Source organism: Choloepus didactylus, chromosome 7, assembly GCF_015220235.1.
Source record: "Choloepus didactylus isolate mChoDid1 chromosome 7, mChoDid1.pri, whole genome shotgun sequence".
Classification (NCBI taxonomy): Eukaryota; Metazoa; Chordata; class Mammalia; order Pilosa; family Megalonychidae; genus Choloepus; species Choloepus didactylus.
The window spans coordinates 129397762-129403358 of NC_051313.1; positions in this window are offsets into that span (position 1 = coordinate 129397762).

Here is a 5597-nt window from a genome sequence, read left to right on the forward strand (position 1 = left end):
TCCTACTTGTGCTGCCAGCTGGTGAAGTTAACCCTCTCAGTCCTGTATCCTAGAGTCTTTCCATGTGGGAGCCCGGGAGCCAGCAGATCCATTATATTCTCATACAAAGACTCTGCTGTGGTGCCCAGTGCCCACCCCTCACCACTGAGGCCAGTTGCAGTGGGCACCCAGATATGGGGGAAATGTGGCGGCCCCCTGCTTGGGAGGAAGGGGGATGCAAAGCAGTGTTGTTCTAATGGTTGGCCAGCAAGAGAGACCCTGTGGGTCCTGCAGCCTTGATTCTTTCTGCAGGGACCAGGGTGCACACGGCTTGGCTTCCTATATGAGCAGAGAGGCTGGGCAAAGGAGAGAACTCCATTGTGATGCCAGGCACCCTTTCCCCGCCTGTGAGGCTGCTTCTGTGCACTGGCCTGAGTCTTGCCAGCTAGCAAAATGCTGTGCACTCCTGGGCTGGCTACTGTCCATTGAAGTTGACCCTCTCAGTCCCACACCCTGGAGTCTTTACAGGCAGGAGTCTAGGAACTACCAGCTCCTTGATATCTCTAAGTGGAGGCCTCACTTCGTGCAGGGGGCCCATCTCCCACTCCCAAGGCTTGTAGCTAGACTGACAAAGTCAAAAAGAGAGAAGATGCAAATAAATAAAATCAGAAATGAGAGTGGGGGTCATTACCACAGACCCCGAAGAAATAAAAAAAGATCCTAAGAGGATACTATGAACAAATGTATGCCAACAATCTAGACAATTTAGATGAAATGGACAATTTCTTAGGAACACACCAACAACCTACACTGACTCGAGAAGAAACAGAAGACCTCAACAAATCAATCACAAATAAAGAAATTAAATCAGGCATCAGAAACCTCCCTACAAAGTAAAGCCCAGAACCAGATGGCTTCACAGGGGAATTCTACTAATCATTCAAAGAAGAATTAATACCAATCCTACCCAAACACTTTGAAAAAATTGAATATGAAGGAACACTACCTAACTCATTCTATGAGGCCAACATCACCCTAATACCAAGACCTGATAAAGATACTGCAAGAAAGAAAAATTACAAACCAATCTCCCTAATGAATATAGATGCAAAAATTCTAAATAAAATACTTGCAAATTGAATCCAACTGCACAGTAAAAGAATTATACACTATGACCAAGTGGGTTTTTTTCCAGATATGCAATGGTGGTTCAACACAAGAAAGTCAATTAATGTAATATAACACATTAATTAATTGAAAGGGAGAACCACATGATCATCTCAGTTGAATCAGAAAAGGTATTTGACAAAATCCAGCATCCTTTCTTCATAAAACACTTCAAATGTAGGAATAGAAGGAGACTTCCTCAACACGATAAAGGGCATGTATGAAAAACCACAACTAACATTGTACTCAATAGTGAGAGACTGAAAGCCTTCCCTCTAAGACTGAGCATGAGACAAGGATGCCTGCTGCACCACTGTTATTCAACATGGAGCTAGAAGTTCTAGTTAGCGCAATATGGCAAGAAAAAGAAATAAAAGGCATCCAAATTGGAAAGGAAGAACTAAAACTGTCACTTTTGCAGATGACATGATTCTGTATTTGGAGAATTCCCCCACAACTACGACAAAACTACTTGAGCTAATAAATGAATTCAGCAAGGTGGCAGGATAAAAGATCATTGCACCAAAATCAGTAGTGTTTCTGTACACTAGTAATGAGCTATCTGAGCAGGTAATTAAGGAAAAAATTCCATTCACAATAGCAGCTAAACCAATCAAGTGTCCTGGAATAATTGTATGCAAGGATGTAAAGAACCTGTACATAGAAAACTACATAACATTGCTAAAAGAAATCAAAGAAGACCTAAATAAAGGGAAGGGCATTTCATGTACATGGATAGGAAGGCTAAATGTCATTAAGATGTCAATGCTACCCAAATTGACCTACAGATTCAATGCAACACTAATCAGAATTCCAACAACCTACTATGCATAATTGAAAAAGTAAGTTATCAAATTTATTTGGAAGGGAAACAGGCCTTGAATAACCAAAACATCTTGAAAAAGAATAAAGTGGGAGGACTCACACTTCCTGACATTAAAGCATATTATAAAGCCACATTGGTCAAAACAGCATGGTACCAGTATAATGCTAGACATATTGATCAATGGAATTGAATTGAGAGTTTGGAAATAGACCCTTAGATCTATGGTCAATTGATTTTTTTTTGTATTTTAAATAATTTTTTTATTAGAGAAGTTGTAAGTTTACAGAAAAATCATGCAGAAAATACAGAGTTCCTATGTGCTCACCTCCCTAAAACACAGTTTTCGCTATTATTAAAATTTGCATTAGTGCGGTACCTTTGTTACAATTGATGAAAGAATATTATTGTAATTGTACTATTAACTATGGTCCATAGTTTACATCATGGTTCACTGATTGTGTTGTAAAATATTGTTTTTTTTTTTTAATTTTTATTCTAGTAACATATACATAACTTAAAATTTCCCCCTTTAAATATATTTTACAAGCTCTGAGATGTAATTCAAATGCATAGAATTCATCCATTTAAAGTGTACAGCTAAATGGCATTTACCATATTCACAGAGTTTTGAAACCCATTGCAATCTAATTTTAGAATTTTTTTTCACCCACAAAAGAAATCCTGCGTCTATTAGCAGTCACTCCATACCTACAACCCACCCCCTCCCACCCCTTCCCAGCTCTAGGCAACTGCTAATCTATTTTCTGTCTTTATGGATTTGCCTATTCTAGGGATTTCATATAAGTAGAATCATACAATAAATGGTCTTTTGTGACTGGCTTCTTTCACTTTAAAATAATATTTTCAAGGTTCATTCAAGTTGTAGTATGTATCAGTATTTCATTCCTTTTTATTGCTAAGTGTATGGATATATCACATTTGATTTATCCATTCATCAGTTGAGGGACGTTTGGGTTGTTTCTAATTTTTGGATACTACAAATAATGCTTCTGTGAACATTTATGCATAAGTTCTTATGTGGGCACATAGTTTCATTTCTTTTGGATATATACCCAAGGAGTAGAATTGTTAGGTCATATGTTAACTCTATGCTTAACATTTTGAGAAACTGCCAAACTGTTTTCCCAAATGACTGCACCATTTTTCATTCTCACCAGCAATTTCTCATCCTTGCTAATACATGCTATTAGCTGTCTTTTTAATTATAGCCATCCTGTTGGTTGTGAAGTGATATTTCATACTGATTTTGATTTGCATTCACCAGATGACTAATGATATTGAGCATCTTTTCGTGTGCTTATTGGCCATTTGTAAATATTCTTTTGAGAAATGTCTGTTGAGATCCTTTGTCCATTTTTAATCAGGTTATGTATTCCTTTTTTAATGCAATTTTATTGAGATATGTTCACATAATGATCAGTTGATTTGTCCCAAATCCACTGAACTGGGACAGAATAGTCTTTTCACTAAATGGTGTTGGGAGAACTGGATATCCATATCCAAAGGAATGAAAGAGGGCTCCTACCTTAGACCCATACAAAAATTAACTGAAGGTGGATCGATGACCTAAATATAAGAGCCAGTACCATAAAACTCCTAGAAGAAAATATAGGGAAACATCTTCGAGACCTAGTGAGGAGGTAGCTTTTTAGAGCTTACACCCAAAGCACAAGGAATGAAAGAAGAAAACAGATAAATGGGATTTTCTCAAGATTGTTTTTCAAAGGACTTTGTCAAAAGGGTGAAAAGGTAGCCTCCTCAATGGAAGAAAATATTTGGAAACCACATATCTGATGAGGGTTTTATATCTAGAATATATGAAGAAATCCTACAACTCAACAATAAAAAGACAAATAACTCAATTTAAAAATGGGGAAAAGACACGAATAGGCATTTTTCCAAAGAAGAAATACTAATATCTAAAAAGCACATGCAAATATGTTTGTCTTCACTAGCTGTTAGCGAAATGCAAATCAAAACCACAATGAGATTTCACTTTACACGTACTAGAATGGCCACTATTAAACAAGCAGGAAACTACAAGTGTTGGAGAGGATGTGGAGAAATAGGAACACTCATTCACTGCTGGAGGGAATGCAAAATGGTGCAGCTGCTATGGAAGACAGTTTGGCGGATCCTCGAGTTACCTTATGATCCGGCATAAGGTACAACATACACTGTTACTCGGTGTATACCCAGAAGATCTGAAAGCAGAGACACGAACAGACATCTGCACACCAATGTTCATAGTGGCATTATTCACAATTGTCAGAAGATGGAAACAATACATCAATTAATGAATGGATGAACAAAATGTGGTATATACATGTGATGGACTACTACTCAGCAGTAAGAAGAAATGAAGTCCTGAAGCGTGTGACAACATGGATGCACCTTAACGACATAATGCTGACAGAAATAAGTCAGATACAAAAGGACAAATATTTTATGATTTCACTAATATGAACTAATTAGAATATATAAACTCATAGCAACAAAACTTCGAATATATGTTACCAAGAAATAGAATAAGGCTAGAAAATGGGGAATGGTTGCCTAATATGTACAGAATTTTTAAGGAGTTTAAACTTAAATGTTTGGAAATGGATAGAAATGAGATGGTAGTTCATTATTTGGATTATAAGTAATAGTGCTGAACTGTAGGTAAATATGGTTGAAAGGTGTTGTTTAGAGTCATGTATGTCACCAGAAGGAAAGCTAGAGGTTAAAATATGTATAACACAGTGAACCTTTGGTGAATGTTATGTTTAACACTACAAATATAAATAAATTCTTTCATGAACTAGTAAAAATGTATGATGCTTTTACAAAGAATTAGTAATAGAGTAGTATATGGGAATTAAGTAACTATTGCAAACTACAGACTGTAGTTAACAGTAATATCTTAGTATTCTTTCCTCAACAGTAACAAATGTACTGCACCAATACTAGGGGTCAATAATAGGGGTGGACAAGGGGTATGGGGTGTTTCGGGTTTTCATTTATGTTTATTTGTTATTTTCCTTTTTGGAGTAATGAAAATGTTCTAAAATTGATTGTGATGATGATTGCACAGCTAGGTGATGATACTGTGAGACATTGATTGTATGCTTTGGATGAATTTTATGGTCTGTGAATATATCTCAATAAAATTTGAAGTTAAAAAAAGTTTTCCCTCACAGCCTTTCTCCACCTATCACTTCCCTTTTGCAGAGATAAGACATCTGATCAATTTTTTGTTTGTATTTTCAGAGGTATTTTATGATTATACAATCAAATGGGTGTTTATTTCTGTGTGTGATTTTTGTTATACATTGCCAAAGCACTTTCCATGGAGGTTGCACCAATTTATGCTACTGCAGTAGATTTAATTATGCACCCCAATTTAGATATGTTCTTAATCTGCATTCCTGTAGTTGTGAACGCAGTGTAAATAGGATCTCTTGAAGATGTTGCAGAAATACCTCAGAGACATTGTGGGTTCTATTTCAGACTACCACAGTAAAGTGAATATCGCAATAAAGTGAGTCACATGAATTTTTTGACTTCTCAGTGCTTATAAAAGTTTTGTTTACACTATACTGTAGTTTATTAAATGTGCAAT